This window comes from Leptonychotes weddellii, chromosome 16, assembly GCF_054177405.1.
Source record: "Leptonychotes weddellii isolate Sample4059 chromosome 16, ASM5417740v2, whole genome shotgun sequence".
In the NCBI taxonomy this organism is placed as follows: domain Eukaryota; kingdom Metazoa; phylum Chordata; class Mammalia; order Carnivora; family Phocidae; genus Leptonychotes; species Leptonychotes weddellii.
Window position 1 is genome coordinate 28016579 of NC_138384.1, and position 19545 is coordinate 28036123.

Below are 19545 nucleotides of genomic sequence, written 5' to 3' on the forward strand. Positions count from 1 at the left end.
AGCAGATCCCTGCGGGGCACTCCCGCATGGCTCCTCCCGGGGGAGGAAGGTGAGTCTCCCCGGATCTGCCACTTGTTGGGTCCCTGCTGGAGGAGCAGGGGCCCGACTGTGCCGCGGATCCCGGTTTATGGCAACCCCGAGCTGAGAGCCCGCGCCTGGGCTCCGCCTCTGCAGCCGGCTTCCCTGCTCCAATACCTGGGAGCTCTGCCGCACTCAGGCACCCCCGGTCTTTCTGTGACCCCGAGGGTCCTGAGACCCCACTGTCCCGCGAGGGTTCCACCCCCCACTTAGCCACTGGAGGGACTTCCCTCAGCAGAGCCAACTTCTAAAAGTTCCGATTTTGTGCTCTGCAGCTCTATCACTTGCCAGAAGCGGCCGACGGAGGCCCCCTCCCCCGCCGTCTGTCCTCCTGAATATCGCCTCAGATTCACTTCTCCGCACGTCCTAGTAAGTGATCGCTTTTCTGTTCAGAGAGTTGTTGCTGTTCCTTTCTTCAATCTCCTGTTGAGTTTGTAGGTGTTCAGAATGGTTTGATCCCTATCCAGCTGAATTCCTGGGACCAGACGAAATCCAGGTCTCCTACTCCTCCGCCATCTTGCTCTGCCCCTCCTTTTTATTGTTATGTTAATCACCATACATTACATCATTAGTTTTTGATGTAGTGTTCCAGGATTCATTGTTTGCGTAGTGTGTGTGTTTTAAAGACTAGTCAAGTGCAGTAGTGAGAAGAGGGAAAGAGCAGAACAATGACTTCAATCTGTAACTGACTGCAAACAATCAATAACTCACTACCTTCAGACCAGCCTGGTCTTATTTGAAAGTAGACTTCAGTTAGTTGTAAATGTATATTGCAAACTCTAGGCAACAAAGAAAAAATAATGAAGTACAACTCATGTACTAAGAAAGGAGAGAAAATGGAATCAAATAAAATGCTCAGTTAAAACCACAGAAGGCAAAAAAAAGAGTGGAAGACAAAAATAAGTACAAAGGACAAGAGGAAGCAGAAACAAATATAGTAGATATTCATCCAACTACATCAGTATCACCTTGAATGTCAATAGTCTAAATACACCAATTAAAAGACAGAGATTAGCACAGTGGTTCATAAAACAAGACCTAACTGTTGTCTATAAGAAACCCATTTTAAATATAAAGATACATATAGATTAAAAGTAAATGGATGAAGAAAAATAGGCTAACACTAACCAAAGGAATGCAGGATAGCTATAATGATTTCAGACAGAGCAGACCTCAAAGCAGGGAAAGTTATCAGGGATTAAGAAGGGCATTAAATAATAATAAAGGCATCAGTTCTCCAAAAAGGTATAATTCTTAATGTATATGTGCCTAACAATAGAGCATCACACTACATGAGGCAAAAACTGATAGAACTGTGAGGAGAAATAGATGAAATCCACTATCCTAGTTGGAGATATCAATACCCTTCTATCAGAAATGGACAGATCCAGAAGGCAGAAAATCACTAAGGACATAGTTGAACTCAACAGTATCATTAATCAACTAGATATAATGGACATCTATAGACTACTTCATCCAAGAACAGCAGAATTCATATTCTTCTCCACTGCACACGAAACATTCACTGAGAGACCACATTCTGAGCCATAAGACTCAACTTAATAAATTTAAAAGAATAAGAGTCTCTTATGGTTTGTCTCCTTGTCTGGTTTCGTCTTGTTTCATTTTTCCCTCCCTTCCCCTATGATCCTCTGTCTTGTTTCTCAAATTCCTCACATCAGTGAGATCATATGATAATTGTCTTTCTCTGATTGACTTATTTTGCTTAGCATAATACCCTCTAGTTCCATCCACGTTGTTGCAAATGGCAAGATTTCATTTTTTTTGATGGCTGCATAATATTCCATTGTGTATATACAACACATATTCTTTATCCATTCATCTATCAATGGACATCTAGGCTCTTTCCATAGTTTGGTTATTGTGGACATTGCTACTATAAATATTCGGGTGCACGTGCCCCTTAGGATCACTACATTTTTATCTTTGGGGTAAATACCCAGTAGTGCAATATTTGGGTCATAGGGTAGCTCTATTTTCAACTTTTTGAGGAACCTCCATACTGTTTTCCAGAGTGGTTGCACCAGCTTGCATTCCCACCAACAGTGTAGGGGGGGGTTCCCCTTTCTCTGCATCCTCGCCAACATCTGTCATTTCCTGACTTGTTAATTTTAGCCATTCTGACTGGTGTGAGGTAGTATCTCATTGAGGTTTTGATTCGGATTTCCCTGATGCCGAGCGATGTTGAGCACATTTTCATGTGTCTGTGGCCATTTGGATGTCTTCTTTGCAGAAATGTCTGTTCATGTCTTCTGCCCATTTCTTGATTGGATTATTTGTTCTTTGGGTGTTGAGTTTGATAAGTTCTTTATAGATTTTGGATACTAGTCCTTTATCTGATATGTCATTTGCAAATATCTTCTCCCATTCTGTTGGTTGTCTTTTGGTTTTATTGACTATTTCCTTTGCTGTGCAAAAGTTTTTATCTTGATGAAGTCAATTGTGAGAATCTTGAAGTTTTCCCACTAAAGTCAGGTATAAGGCAAGGATATTCCCTTTTCCTACTCTTTTTCAACATTGTAGTAGAAGTCCTTGCTAATGAAATATGATAAAAAATAAAATAAGAGAAGGAAATAAAGATATACAGACTGGAAAGAGAAAAATAAAACTGTCTTTGTTCACAGAGATGATTATGCAGAAAAATCAGAAAGAATCCACCAGGGGTACCTGGGTGGCTCAGTCATTCAAGGCTCTGACTCTTGATTTCAGCTCAGGTCATGATCTCAGGGTGGTGAGATCAAACACCGAGTTGGGCTCTGCACTGGGCATGGAGGCTACTTAAGATTCTCTCTCTCTCCCTCTCCCTCTGCCCCTCCCTCCACTCTCTTTCTCAAAAAAAAAAAAAAAATCAACCAAAAAAACTCCTGGAACTAATAACTATAGTAAGGCTGCAGGACACAATATTAATATACAAATGTCCATAATTTTCCTATATACCAGAAATAAGCAAGTGGAATCTGCAATTGAAAATGTAATACCATTTACATTAGGCATGCTAAACACCAAAATGAAATACTTAGATATAAATGTAACACAATACATACAATGTCTCTGTGAAGAAAACTATGAAGCTCTGATGAGTGAAATCAAAGAACTAAATACACAGATATCTCATGTTCATGAATAGGAAGACTCAGTATCAGTTCTTCCCAACTCAATCTATAGATTCAATGCAATCCCAATCAAAATCCCAGCAAGTTATTTTGTGGATATCAACAAATGTTAAAATTTATATGGGGAGGCAAAAGACCCAAAGGGGTCAACACAAATTGAAGGAGAAAGACAAAATTGGAGGGCCAACACTACCCAACTTCAAGACTTATTATGAATCTACAGTGATTAGGACAGTGTGGTATTGGCAAAAGAATAGACAAATACATCAGTAGGCGAGAACAGAGAGCCCAGAAACAGACCCACATAAATATAGTCAACTGATCTTCGACAAAGTTGCAAATAATACAATGGAGCCAAGAGAGACTTTTCAACAAATAATGATGGAAGAGCCCTCCACATGCAACACAGATCTTACACCATCTACAAAAATTAACTCAAAATGGATCATAGATCTAAGGGTAAAATGCAAAACTATAAATCTCCTAAAATGTAAGAGAAAACTTAGATGGCCTTGGGTATGGTGATGTCCCAGGAAGGCCTGTTTGTTCAGATTCTTCTAGGTATTTCTTTATCTAGGAGATAAGGATGCTTCTTTCCTCAAAATATTTGGAGGGCACCTCTCACATGATGGTTTTATGATCTGCTTCAGGAAAGAAGGGGGAAGGAAGATCAGAGAGATCTGCTTCTGCTGTTTTCTCAAACTCCTTCAGCTTACACTCTTCAATATGCCAAGGTGCCGTATTTTATGGTAGTATGCCCTGAACCCTCTCACAAGACAGGTTTTTGAGGTGCCTGGCTGGCTCAGTCGCTGGAGCATGCGACTTTTGATCTCGGGGTTGTGGGTTGGGGTGTAGAGATTATTTAGAAAAAATAAAATCTTAAAAAAACCCTCAGGTTTTTATTCCCTTGCGTATGGGAGAGTTCACAGAAAAATATGGCTCAAGGAAGCTGTTAGAATTTGAGGGTTATATAATAGGGGATAGGGAGGGGCAGATAAGCACTTTGGGGAGAACAGATGACTTCTTAGGGGGCTGGAAGAAGAAAGGGCACCAATGAGAACACAGATGACTTTTGAAACATGAGTGTTTTTAGGAGAATGAAAGAGCTGAGATTGTTCTCTGACAATGTGTGTTTGGATGGGGTGGGGAAAAGAGATTAGATTTGCCTCTGGGGAGGGGATTTATGATGTTAAGGTTTTGGGGGAGGTTTGGCTTCTAGGCTGTTAAATTAATTAAACAAAGAGACCGTTAGACCAAGGGGGCTCTAATGCTTTGGTGGCTGATAGAAGCACATCAAAATCTAAGCCCGCAAATGCCTCAAGTTATGAAATTGAACCACTAAGGACCACCAATCACAAACAGCCAAAGCTTTAAGCTATAGCCAATCACATCATGTCCTTTCTTTGCTGCCCCACCTCTTTTTTTTTTTTTTTTAAGCCCTAAGGCTGGGCTTGAACTCAGGACCCTGAGATAAAACCTGAGTGGAAACCAAGAGTGGATGCTTAACGGACTGAGCCACCAGGTGCCCCCTCCTCACCTTTTCTGTCTTTCCCCTGGCTCCTGTCAGAGGAGTGCTCCTAACCACTTCTGGTTTGGTGCTGCCCCATTTGAATTGATTTTTGCTCAAATAAACTTAAGCATTTTAATATGCCTCAGCTTATCTTTTAATAAGGCAGATAAGGGATTCTAGGAGCTTAAATGAAATAATTCTTATGCCCAGCTGCCATATTTTGGGGGTGGTATATCGTGGTCCCCTTTGAAAGCAGTTTTTGTTTTTTTTAGATGCCCTGGACTAATATCCACCTGCAGTACATAGAGAACTCCAAAAGTAATCCTTCTAAATCCCACAGCTTCAAAGGCCCAGTTTTAGCTGAGTGACATTCAAAAAACGACAATGTGCCTCAGTTGGTTAAGCGCTGGCTCCTGATCTCAGGGTCCTGAGTTCAAGCCCCGGGTTGGGCTCCACACTGGGCATAGAGCCTACTAAACACATACACGCACAAACCAAACAAACTCAAAATGACTATCTTTGAACTAAAATGAGTTATAAAGGAACTTCAATCGTTACTGTCTCTTTTGAAGAACATTTAAAAAGATCCATTTCAAAACTCACCAATACTTACCCAAATCCATCCTGTTACTCAAACTAGGATCTGAATTCATCCTTGATGCATCCCCCTCCTTCATCATCCTCCCACTGCAAATTTACTGCCAAACCCAGTTACTCTCTAGATATCTTTTGACTCCATCTTCTTTACTCTACTTCTGCCCAAATCACCTAGACCAAGTTACCATTCTTTCTCACCTGAATTGTATTAATAGCCTTTAAACTAGTCTCTGATGAAGCTGTACCCAGCTGCAGCCCATCCCACAGCCAGGAGGATCTTTTCAAAACACATATCTGTTCACCCACACACTATCTGATGCCAACAACACAATATGAACAAGACACATGAGCTCTCTTTGATAGTTCTAATTAAGATCAAAATTCTTATTGAAGGCCGTATAAAGACTGTCCCTCAGTTACCCCTCCAGCCTGTTCTCGCATTGTGCTTACAGCCCTACCTTTCACATCCCAGCTATACAGAACTGTGTTTGTTTCTTTACCTGCCTCCCACTTCCTCCTGAGGTCTTGCATTTGCTTCTCCTCTGGCCTTCTGGACATTGTACCTCCGGCCCTTCCTTCATATTTCGTTTATCTGACACCCCTGCTGAGTCGACTCTCCATGAACCTGTCCTGTGCAACCCTGTTACCGCTGTCATTTCCCATTCACTTGTGAGATCTATTGGAGACCTAGGTCTCCATGAGGGCCACAATGGGCTCATATCCACTTGGATGTCCTACATGTGTTTTCTATCACCTGAAAGGTGGCCTCTCCTATGGTGGCACTCAATAAATACTTGATAGATGCATGCGTGGAGAGACTTTTAAAATACTTTGCACGGAGGGCTATTATGCATACGGAAAAGCGAACGTATCATAGGTGTTCATGGGACTTTCACAAAGTGATAGACCTGTAAGAAGTTTCTTTCCGGGTTTTGGGTTCCTAAACTTAGCGGCTGAGAATTGTAGGAAGTGAGCACTAGAGGGCAGTACAGGCAAAGGAACGGAGAGCCGAGCCGCTAGGCAGTGGTCCAGGAGAACAGCGGATGCCTGGCAGTTTCTCGGAGATGCAAAGGATTCTGGGAAGCTCCATGCCATCCACACATCCCTCTGGAGGCCAGGGACCGAAGCAGCTTCCTGTGAGGTGCTTGGGGAGCATGCCTTACCATTGCCGTTTCCTAACTGTGCTGGTCAGTACTTTCAGGTACAAGGAGGACAGCATATATGGGTCATCTTAAAAATACCCAGAAATGTGTGAAGGAGACAGAAATCTGTCCGAGCAGTCACACAAACAGGGTCTCAGAGAACTGGAATGGTTTCAGGATGCAACGACGGCAATAATGACCTCACCATCTTGTCGTCCCTTAAAAGTGGACACCTGCTAGTCCTTTATCTTGTGATGCTGTTGGACTTGGGTTTCTTTGTTTTTTTATTTTTTTGTTTTTTTGTTTTGGTCTCTGCTTCTTTTATTAAGGGCTCTCCCTCAATTTTTGACTTCCAGCAACTGCCTCTTCCCTTCTGCTGCCTTTTCCCAGCCCTTTGCCCTTAAATGCCTTGTGCCAAAGTCTATTCTGAGCTGCTGATCGGTAGTGATCAGGTAGTGAACAAGGACTCATCACCATTCATCTGTTGTAAGTGGCCTTGTGTTCAGCCTGCTACCATCAGCGGTGTGGACTGGGAAGCAAGGCCATACAATACTAAATACAACTTTATGGAAGGGATACCCCGTGGTCTTTTTCCTCAGTAGAACGACAAGAACTGGATTATCCTCCAAAATACTTGAAAATGAGTTAAAAGCATGACCAAGCTATTACTACTAACACAGCTAAGCAGTCTCAGGTTACATTGTCTTTAATCATCATTCTTATTGGTTACTGAGTATCTACCATCCTCCGTGCATTCTAGATTAGAGGACTTTGAGGCTAAAACCTTTGAGTCTAGATTAGGCCACTTGCAAACTGCATGTCCTTGGGCAAGTCACTTAACCTCTCTGAGCCTCAGTTTTCATATCTGTACAATGAAGGTGATCATTACTTTCTGTGGTTAACCCTTTAGGATTAAGGTGAGAGTTCTTTGCAAGATGTAGACTACTAGATCAGTGGCTCTCAACATTAGTTGTATGCTATACATCAGAACCACTGGGGTACTTAATTTTTTTTTAAAGATTTTTATTATGTTTGGTTAGCCAGCATGTAGTACATCATTAGTTTTTGATGTAGTGTTCTCTGATTCATTAGTTGCGTATAACACCCAGTGCTCATCACAACATGTACCCTCTTTAATACCCATTCACCCAGTTACCCCATCCCCCCACCCCCCTCCCTTCTGAAACCCTCAGTTTGTTTCCCAGAGTCCAGAGTCTCTCATGGTTTGTCTCCCTCTCTGATTTCTTCCCCTTCAGTTTTCCCTTCTTTCCCCTATGGTCCTCCATGCTATTTCTTATGTTCCACATATGAGTGAAACCATATGATAATTGTCTTTCTCTGCTTGACTTATTTCAACTAGCATAATCCTCTCCAGTTCCATCCATGTTGATGCAAATGGTGGGTATTCATCCTTTCTGATGCCTGAGTAATATTCCATTGTATATATGAACCACATCTTCTTTATCCATTCATCTGTTGAAGGGCATCTCGGCTCTTTCCACAGTTTGGCTATTGTGGACATTTTTATTTATTTATTTTAGAGAGAGACAGAGAGTGTGAGCCGGGAGAGGGGCAGAGGGAGAGGGAGAGAGAGAATCCTGAGCAGACTGCCCGCTGAGCATGGAGCCTGATGTGGGTCTTGATCCCAGGACCCTGAGATCATGACCTGAGGGAAACCAAGAGTCAAACACCTAACCGACGGAGCCACCCAGGCGCCTCTTAACTGGGGTACTTTAAAAGCATGCAGGCATCGAGTCCCTCCCTCCAGGTCTGGTTTGGGACTTGGGTAGCAGGTTTAAAATGTTGCATAGGAGATTTAATTGCAGATGTTGCGTGTAGAACACCTGCACTTCACCAAAGATAGACAGTATCTTTATTATCCAGGATGACCAAAGATTTGAAGCCATGACCCCTGCCCACTCAGCTACTCCATGTTTGGTCATCATTCTTGACAGAAGCTAAGCTGTAGGAAAGTACCCAATTGTGTCAGGGCCCCTGCTCTGGAGTATACAAAGCTGAGGCCAATGACTCCAGTTGGGATGAAAGTCCTGGGTAGGATGGAAGGGGTATATATAGTTGAGACCAGACATTTACAACGCAGGTAAGTTGAGGTTCAAGTTTAGGGCATACCTGTGGAGGAAACAATAACTCTAAGGAAAGTCAAGATAGAATGAAGGTGAGTTCTGGCCCTTCTTCTCTTGGAGAGGAGGAGTTTCAACATCCCCAAAGCCCTAGCAACATGTCCTTTCTAAATGGGCTGGCTCAGGAAAGCCTGATTTTTGCCCATGAAAACATGGATTAAACAAGAATCAATTCCAATTTCAATGCATTTCAACCTTTTCATATTATAGTTGTAGAGCTAATTGCTCTGTATTGTCATATGATATAGGGCAGAAAGGCATCATTAAAGTACTAAAAATTCTTTCCATGAAATGGATTTGTGCCACAGAGAGAAGGCCACTGATGAGTTCTTTTTAAGTGGGTTGTTTTGGAGGTGGATTTTTTTTTTTTTTGTAGGTATCTTTGGGGAAAAAAAACTCTCAAATTTGCAAGAGGACATACTCTCATGGAGCCTGTGGAAGTTCTTAACGAAAAGTGATCACAGTGGTCAGTGTTTAGAGATTTCATTGTTCCATCCCTTCATTCATTCTTCCTTCATTAATTCCTTTTTTTTTTTTTATTTGATGGATATTCTGTGTTCACCATATACCAGACTTTGTGGAGGCCCTGGGGATCCAGTGGTGAGCAAAAGGAGATATAATTTCATTCTTCATGAGGCTTATAGCCTTGTCGGGACACTAGTCAAACAGTCAAATAAATAAATGTGATATTCCAACTGTGACAAATGTGTTGGAACCAATAATGGGGGAGTTGGACTGCAGAACATCAGAGAAGCTCATTCTGAGAAAAGCATTGTGGGTGTTGAAATCTCAATATCTCAAGGGTGAGTAGGTGTTAACCAAGCTGAGGGGTCAGCATGTGCAAAGGCCCTGTGGTGGAAGGACTTTTGCCTATTGGTGAAGAAGGTCAGTGTTCTTAGAGCCCAGAAACAGATAAGCATGGGTATGGAAGGACACTGGAGGAAGAGAGGCCACACTCTGCTGGACATTTTAGGCCACAGTTACACTGTTGTCCTTCATCTTGAGAACAAAAAGGACCCTCTAATAGGGCTTTAATTAGCACAGGGTGTGACGGAGCAGGGGATGTGAGTACTCTGGCCACAATGAAGTAAGACCAGTTAGGAAGTTATTACTGTCCACAGGCAGGAGGTGGGAACTCCAAGGGATGCTGGACCAGACAGAGACTGATTTCCTTCCCAGAGTAGGCTGGGCACATTAGCAGTTCCTCCAGTGGCTGGGGACACGCACTGAACAATGTCACCTTCTTATCTCAGCTTTCTTCCCAGCCTCTTAGGGATGGCACAGAAAGTCTCCACCAGCTCCTCCCTTCCCAAAGAGGAATGAGAAGAGTATGTGCTTTTAACAATTCTATTTGTTTCTGTGGTTTGGGAATTTATTTGAAGTTCCTAAAGATATCGTGGTGGATGTGTGCCAAAGCATTTCAATAACAGTCCAGAATTCATGAGATGGGCCAGAATAGGGCAGAGTTGTTCTCTTTTTCTTTTTCCAAGTATATGTGCTGTTTACTTATTAAGAATCATGTACTCAGAGATATTAGATGAAAAATGAGGAAAATGATGTGATTGGCTGTACTTTATATCAGTCTCTTTACTTACATCATTAAAAAAAACTTTCCTGAGCTATAATTCACACCTGTAAAGTTTACTCTTTTGAAGTGTTGTATTCAGTGCTTTTTAGTGTATTCATAGAGTTGTGCATCAGTCCATTTTTATTTATTTTTTATTTTTTTATTTTTTTGCATCAGTCCATTTTTAAAAAGTGTCATTTTTCCTTTCACTTTTTTCATTTTATTTATTTATTTTTTTACAAGCTTTCCATCATAGAAATTTTCAAACATACACAAATTGAAAGACTAGTAAATGAAGCTCTTGGTACTCAGCACCCTGCTTCAGCAATTATGAACACAGGCCGATCTTATTTATCTATATTCTCTCTCTCCCCACTGGCTGACTCGAAAGCTGATATCAGATATCATGTCATTTTGACTGCAAATACTACTGAAATATGACTCTTTTGTTTAAGAAAATAAGCAGGATATTACTATCAACCAGAACATATTAACAATAGTGCCTTCATATCATCAGATATCCATACCATCAAATACCCATCGAGTCCTCTTTCTTTTTTTACCTTCCTTCCTCTTCTTTCTTTCATTTTTTTAGAGGGGGGAGGGGGGAGAGAGAGAGGGACAGAGAATCTCAAGCAGGCTCCACACCCAGAGTGGAGCCTGACGTGGGGCTTCATCTCACAACCCTGAGATCATGACCTGAGCTGAAATCAAGGGTCAGACGCTTAACTGACTGAGCCACCCAGGCACCCCCCACCTTGTTTTTCTTCTCTTTAAATAAGTGGTTTGAGTGAGAATCTAAGAAAAGCCCATATTGCATTTGGTTGATACATCTCTTTAGTCTCTCTCTCTCTCTCTCTTTTTTTTTTTTTTTTTGGTCTCATCCTATAAGAGTTTATCATTCCCAAATCACAACTGAAAGAAACTTGGGTCATTTACCAATTTTGTTTTCTCTTATGCACCTTAGAGATACCTCACTAAAAACTCGTATCTGACATAACAGAATAACATTTGCAGAATGTAATATTGTAGTGACAGTGCTGAGGTTGATTATTACAGACATATTAAACTCTTTGAGTATTAAATAGTAACATCCTATTTATATAGAACATTGGTCCAATAATAAAAATAGAGAACAGCGGCTGGAAATTTATCTCATTCAATGTTCAGAGATAAAAGGGTTAACCATTCATTCCATTATTTTCTGTAAATGTCCTTTTTTCATACGGAAATCTGATGGCAATTAAATTCTGATATTCTTCCAAGCTACTGTATGAAGAGGATGCTGAAGGCCATCACTACATAGCATACTGCTATGTATGTAAGGACTCTTCCGTTCACCAATTCTGGCGCACTTCCAAAATATACCCAACAGTCCAGTTTTATTTCCGTCCAGGAGGCTGGGTGCCAAGGACCAGATATAAGCAGCAAGATTATAAGTCAACAGACTGAAAATTTAAAATGGCAGACATAGTGAGGCTGGCGAAGCCCCAGCCACATCCTCTTTAGTCTCTTTTTAATTTACAGGTTCCTCCTCCTTCCTTTTTTCTTTTTAAAAGATTTTATTTTAGGGTGCCTGGGTGGCTCAGTTGGTTAAGCGACTGCCTTCGGCTCAGGTCATGATCCTGGAGTCCCGGGATCGAGTCCCGCATCGGGCTCCCTGCTCGGCGGGGAGTCTGCTTCTCCCTCTGACCCTCCCCCCTCTCATGTGCTCTCTCTCATTCTCTCTCTCAAATAAATAAATAAAATCTTTAAAAAAAAAAAGATTTTATTTTATTTATTTATTTGAGAGAGAGAGAGTTGGGGGGGAGGAGCAGAGGGAGAGGGAGAAGCAGACTCCTTGCTGAGCAGGGAGCCCGAGGCAGGGCTCCATCCCACGACCCTGAGATCATGACCTGAGCTGAAATCAAGAGTCCATCACTCAACCGACTAAGCCACCCAGGCACCCCTCTTCCCCCCTCCTCCCTCTCCTCACTCTTCCTCCCCCCTCCTCCCCTCTCTTTGTATCCTTGGAATTCATTTGTGGAAGAAATCTTATTTGCCCTATTAGAACTTCCCTAAAGTGTTTATTTATTTATTTTTTTTAAAGATTTTATTTATCCATTTGAGACAGAGAGAATGAGAGACAGAGAGCACGAGAGGGAGGAGGGTCAGAGGGAGAAGCAGACTCCCTGCCGAGCAGGGAGCCCGATGCGGGACTCGATCCCGGGACTCCAGGATCATGACCTGAGCCGAAGGCAGTCGCCTAACCAACTGAGCCACCCAGGCGCCCAAGTGTTTATTTTTAATAGCAGCCTGAAGTAGGTGGAAGAGTGGAGTTTGGAGCATGGACGTTGGAGAGTCATGTGCTCCTGGGTTCAAATCCTGATATTGTCCCTCATTTGCTGTGTGGCCTTGGGGAAACGGCTCATCTCCCTTGATGGACACAGGAGTGGCACTGTGTTGAGGACTGAGTCAGATAATGCACAGAAAGTGCATGGCATACAGAAGGTGCTCAATAAAACTTCCTCCTCTTCTTTTTATGTTTTCTTATAACTTCTAATTTCTTTTTATTTATATATAATATATTTTCTATACTGCATAGTGATGTTATTTTATATAACTATGTAATACATATATAACATATGTTATATATGTATATATAACATGATTAATATATCATTATAACACATATTTTATAATCACAATTATATTTTATTTTTATGATTATGTTTTATTTTTTTCATTTTTTTTTAAAGATTTTATTTATTTATTTGAGACAGAGAGAATGAGAGAGAGAGAGCACATGAGAGGGGGGAGGGTCAGAGGGAGAAGCAAGCTCCTTGCTGAGCAGGGAGCCCGATGCGGGACTCGATCCCGGGACTCCAGGATCATGATCTGAGCTGAAGGCAGTCGCTTAACCAACTGAGCCACCCAGGCGCCCCTATTTTTTTCATATTTTTAAAAAATTTCCATTGGAAACAGAAGTCATCAGTCCTCAGCCCTGGTTGAGTCTTGACTGTCAAGGATCTGAGAAACTGATGGGCAACTCTTTGAAAGATAAAGGATGTCTGGAGACCAGGGAAATATCTGGGAGCATGTATATATATTATACTTATATATACTCCTCCCCCCTCCCTCTCTCAAATATATATATATGTGTGTGTGTGTGTATTTGTATATATATGTGTGTGTGTATATATATGTGTATATATATATTTGTATATATATGTGTATATATGTGTGTATATATGTGTGTGTATATATGTGTGTATATATGTGTGTGTATATATATGTGTGTATATATATGTGTATATATATGTGTGTATATATATGTGTATATATATGTGTGTATATATATATGTATATATATGTGTATATATATATGTGTGCATATATATGTGTGTCTATATATGTGTGTATACTATATATATATAGTACCTGGGAGTATAACTAGAAACAGGGTCCTCTGCAGAGCTGAGAGGATTTCTTCAGCACCACCTACCCCTGCGCCACTTTCCCTCACCTTTTTCTGTGTTCCTGGCCTTGTGTCATGCCCATTATCATTAGGTAGTCCAGTTTCCTGGTACATGGGAAGGCAGGTGATCACCTAATCCATGCTGCAGTATTATCTATCCAAGTCTTGTCCCTTCAAGGAACATTTTTTTAAAGTTTTATTTATTTAAGTAATCTCTACCCCCAACATGGGGCTCGAACTCATGACCCTGAGATTAAGAGTCACACGCTCTTTGGACTGAGCCGGCCAGGTGCCCCAGAGAACGTTTTTAAAAAGAACTTAGAAGAGAGTAATATTGAACCTAAACACAAATATCTGGGACTAATGGGGAATATTCAGGTACTGTGAGACTTGGAAAGAGGGAAATATTTTAGTGCAAAGGGCACTTACATACTATCACAAAGGTGATCTGTGCATGGGGGCTGTCTTCTTTCCATAAATTCCTCTATCCATCCATCCATCCATCCATCCATCCATCCATCCATCCATTAATTCATTCATCAGCCAACATTTATCTCCTATGTGGATAAGCAGACAAAACCCCTGGTATCTGTTTTAATTTAGATCTAATACCCCCGTGGTCTCTTGAATTCACTCCACTCCTGTTAGCAAAGAATCTCCAGCCTGAATATGAATTCAGGTGTCTCTGGTTGACAGAAAAATGAGATGACCCTGCTTTCTCAACAAAGTCCAGCCCTGGACTCTGCAATTTTCCATCACAGGTTCAGAATGGAACTTCTTTCATGGCTGCTTAATTATTATGGCTCAGAAGACCATAATACTAAATTAAAGTGAAATATAATTGCCCTGCCATTTTTCACATCTGCGAGAATTCTGCTGATAACAACAGGATTCCATGAGCACCCAAGTCAGAATTTGCTATCGGTGACAGGGGGAAGAAATTAAAAACAAAAACAAAAACAAAAAAACCCTCTTCTTTCCACATTTGCCCCGAAGCCAGGCTGACATAACAGAAATGGAGAACAGTTGGCACAGACATAAAATTCTATGACAAAAGGAAACTTATGAAATAGAAAAATGAATTTCTTGGGGGAAAAACATAACTTGCACTGACAGCACTGTATTTGGGAAAAGAATTCTGTAGTCCGAGGATATTAAGGTCATTAAAAATAGCAGGGTTATTTTGGGGGGAGGGGATGGAGGTCCTTAATAACCTACCTCTCCCCCCAGCATTTCCTTCAAGTCTATATTAAAGTTAATCATCAATCGAAAGCCAGGAATGATATTGGAAAATCATTCTTTTATAAACGGAAACTATTATAATTTAAAAGGGTGCAAATGAAACCATACATTTTCAGAAGGAGATCAATGAAAAGCACTTTATTAGAAAATATAAATCACTTTTTAATTTCAGATGCAACAAGAAAAGAACTCATTTTTTCAGTTTCATTGAAATTGATTGGTACACCTGCAGAGAAAAGCAGCTTTATCATCTCGTTATCAGTCAATTAATATGCAGGTCTAAATGTGAATACTATTCCAGTTAACTAGAAATGGATGATTTTATTGAAGTCTTAATAGACGAGGAAAAGCTGCCTTCCACCCTGCTAAATGAGGTCAGTTGAGGAAAAAAAATCAGAAGTGTGTAACTTGGGACGGGTGGAATGTAAAACAATTTCTCTAACACTCTGGACCACAGAGAAATGGAAGCAAAGTGACTTGTCTGAAAGCAGACAGACTTGTTATGTGAAAGAAAAATCAGAATATTGAGTTTTCTTTTAATTGAAAAAGAGGACCATTTGGGTTTGATTCTGAAGTCTGACATTCTCACTACTCAAACCCTGACAGTCCTTCGTTCTTCGCCTCATCTCCATTTTAATCTCAGGGCAAGCAGGACTGCAAAATAGATGGAATCTATTTACCATGCTTCCATTTTTTCCTTTCTGTGCTCATTTTCTGCCTTCAGACATTCTCTCCAACACACCTAGCATCCTCAACTTCTCTTTCCCTTTCCCCTACCAAAACAGCGAAGTGCCCTTGGGATAAACTAATTCACACTAAAATAGAACTGACTGATAAAGTGTTATTATACCAATGATATTTTAAAAGAGAATGATCTAAAGTGGAGTTTAGCAAACTTTTTCTGAAAAGGGCCAGATAGTACAAGGTTTTCCATTTTGCAGACCACAGAGTCTCTGTTGCTGGCCTTCAACTCTGCCATTATAATGTGAAACCAGACATACACTATAAAGAAATGGTGTCGCTGTGTTCCAATAAAACTTTATTTACAAAGCAGGATGTGGGCTTTGGCTTGTGGGCTGTAGTTTGTCAATCCCTTATCTAAAGCAATGGGGCTATAAAAGTGGAATGTCCCATGTTAAGGAGGAGAATTGCAGGGGTGCCTGGGTGGCTCAGTCGGTTAAGTATCTGCCTTCAGCTCAGGTCATGATCCCAGGGTCCTGGGATCAAGCCCCGCATCGGGCTCCCTGCTCAGCGGGAAGCCTGCTTCTCCCTCTTCCACTCCCCCTGCTTGTGTTCCCTCTCTTGCTGTGTCTCTCTCTGTCAAATAAATAAATAAAATCTTCTTAAAAAGAAAGGAGGAGAATTGTAGGGAGAGATTAGTTTTAAGCTATCAGGAGAGTTCCAATGGTCAGAAGCCGTCTCTGGCATTCTTCAACCACCTTTGATTTTCTCGAAATTCACTTGTTCATTCATTCATTCATTCATTCATCTATCCTTTCAGTTCTCCAGCCTTTAGGGGAAAAAAAAATGCTCATCCCTCTGTTACGATCTTCATGCAGGAACAACTCTGCCCATTGCATGGAGTCAGCGACAACAATTGCTGTCCATGGTGATGCTTACTCTGAGTCCCGGCTAACACTCCTATAGCTGGCTTCAGGTTGGGCACCTGCTGACAGAGGCACTTCCTATGGGATTAGGAAAGACTGGTCCCAAGTGCAGGAAATAGTTTTTGTAGCTGGAATATGACAGACGTGTCTAAGATCATGAGATCCATTTTCCACACTTGAATCAATATGAACTTTGTCCTCCAGTAATTATTTGGCAGGACACCCCCAAGATATCGCTAGTATTCTGAAAGTCAAAAAAAAATGCAGAACATATGGAATGTTATTTATTTTGGGATTTTTTTGAAGATTTTTTGAATTTATATAAATGTAGATATTACATTATAGAATGTTCAGAAAATAAAGAAATGAAAATAACATCGTATATAATCCTAATTCCCTAACAAAATGTGGCAAGTGCCTGGCACATATTAGGTGATCAGAAAGTATCTTTTGAATGAATGAATAAATGATATTTCTTTTGAAAATCCAACGAGTGGAAAATCTGTATCCTTCAAGGGTAGATTTCATTTTTGGAAGTAGCCGAGAGCCTTTTAAGTCAAGTGTTTTGATGTGGTAGATTACCAATATGCACAACACTGTTCCTGAACATAATGAGGTTTGACTATAAAATACTGGGAACAACGGGGCTGAAAATTAGAAGGTTTGGATTCTAGCCTCAGCTCTGACATTAATGTGCTTTGTAATCTTGGGAATCCATCCATGCATCCATCATGGCAAACAGGAGAGACATGATCCCCATCTTTCTGGAGTTTATAGTCTGGTAAGAGAACAGACATTGGTCTTTCAATGGGGATGATGTGGTGCAGGATTAGGGACTTGAAGAAGTGAAGGATCTCAACTTCTTCATCTGTAGAGCAAGAGATGGGCTGGATGGTTTTCAAGATCCTGTCCAGTTCTGCCATGGTGGGACTAAGGCTTTATTGTTGCTTTTGATTAGAAAGCAAATTTTGAAACAGATCAGTTTCACCTTGCATGGAGACTAGAGACCTGTTGTAGATTTGACTTGCAGCTTTTTAGGGGGAGTTAGCATGTTAGTTATCATGCCCCCTGTCTTTGGATGTCTCTCCCTTGGTGCTCGAGGGGGAAGCTTCAGGATGGTTTCTGAAGGGTGATGATTATATGGGGTTAGCCTTGCTGTCTGTTGTCTACAAAAAGTTCCTTACATCATTAAGAGACTGCTGAACAAATCTAAAGGCATGGACACTGTAAATAGCGTTTAGATGTTAGCCATAGTCAGACGGCGTTTTCATCATGTTGGGGCTACATGCCACGATCCTGGCCAGTGGTCTTAATGTGCTTAAAGGCTAGCACCACAGTTTGGATCTTGTTAAAACGGGGCATGCAGATTAGTAGATGTTTAGGCATCATCTCTACGTGGAAGGGTGCCCCTCTGGTCCCTTTTCTGTGCCTCACGAATCCAATTTTTGACACATTGCTTGAATGAGAGAAGTATTTTGGCTTTGAGTGGTTGTAACCTTGGTTTTGCAAGAGACTTGCCAGTTACTATAGCCGTGTATACTTACCTTCCTGGGACTCAATTTTCCAATGTTTCTGAAAGGGTTCAACGAAATCATCACAGAATCACCTTATACTACTGAAGTTCTCCAATTCTCGAAGTGACCCCAAACAGTTGGATCCCATTTTCCCATTTCACATGTAACTCAGCATATAGACCAGAAGTACAGAATGTCTCTGTTTCAGGATGGGATTAATTTTTATTATTTTTTATTATTTTTAAAATTTGTTGGGGTGCCTGGGTGGCTCAGGAGGTTAAGCATCTGTCTTCAGCTCAGGTTGTGATCTCAGGGTCCTGGAATCAAGTCCCACGTCGGGCTCCCTGCTCAGCAGGGAGTCTGCTTCTCCCTCTGCCCCTCCCCCCACTCATGTTCTCTCTTTCTTTCTCTCAAATAAATAAATAAATTCTTTAAACAACAAAAAAAAATTTGTTTAAGTAAGCTCTAGGCCCAATTTGGGGCTTAAACTCATGACCCCAAGATCAAGAGTCATATGCTCTACTGAAGGAGCCAGTCAGGCACCCTTGTGTTTAATTTTTTTTTTAAGATTTTATTTATTTATTTGAGAGAGAGAGTGTGTGTGTAGAGAGAGAGGATGAGCAGGGGGAGGGTTAGAGGGGGAGGGGGAAGCAGACTCCCTGCTGAGCAGGGAGCCCAATGCGGGGCTCGATCCCAGGACCCAGAGATCATGACCTGAGCTGAAGGCAGACACTTAACTGACTGAGCCACCCAGGTGCCTCAGCCCTTGGGCTTAATTTTTAAATTAGTTTTTAAAAAGTTATTCATAAAAGTAATCCTAAACAATGCTGAAAATTTTAAAAACAAAGAAAGCAATGCTAAAAATATCATGTATGTATATACATATTCAGATCATTACCCCATCCAGAGAGAACCACTGCACATATAAATTTATGTTTATTGATAATAATATCTACTTTGTGTATAGATAGGAACAAATAACACAGAACTTTAAAAAATAAAGTTATGCCCTGCATACCCTATAACTTTTTGTGAATTTTTCCAATATTTATTCTTCTACTGATTTTTGTAAAATATGATTTTTTTTAAAGAGAGAGAGAGAAAGAGACAGAGACATACAGACAGAGAGAGAGCGAGGAGGGGGAGAGAGAGAGAGAGAATTCTAAGCAGGCTCTAGCATGGAGCCTGACATGGGGCTCAATCTCACCACCCTGAGGTCATGACCTGAGCCAAAATCAAGAGTTGGATGCCCAACCTACCGAGCCACCCAGGCGCCCTGTAAAATATGACTTTTGTCAAAGACTGCAAGGTGTTCCATTGGATGTCTATGGACAATGACAATACTTCCAGATCTGACTTTCCCCTTTTATAGGGCAAAACAGCTAGTGTCCACAAGGTCCTGTGAAACTGCACACCATCCCATTTCCTTTTCTTTCTCCTACTCCTCCTTCTCTTTTTCCTCTTCCCTTCTTTCTCTTTCTTCCACTCTTTCTGCTCCTTCAACTTTGTCTTCTTTCCTTTCTTTATATCTTGATTTTCTTTGTCTTCTTTTTTTT

At 41.1% G+C, this 19545-nt stretch overlaps 1 pseudogene; it reads right to left on the minus strand.

Annotated features, from left to right (window-relative positions):
* Positions 1 to 11265: 11265 nt before the first annotated feature.
* LOC102738384 (protein kish-A pseudogene) lies at positions 11266 to 11641 on the minus strand (annotated as a pseudogene).
* Positions 11642 to 19545: the final 7904 nt, after the last annotated feature.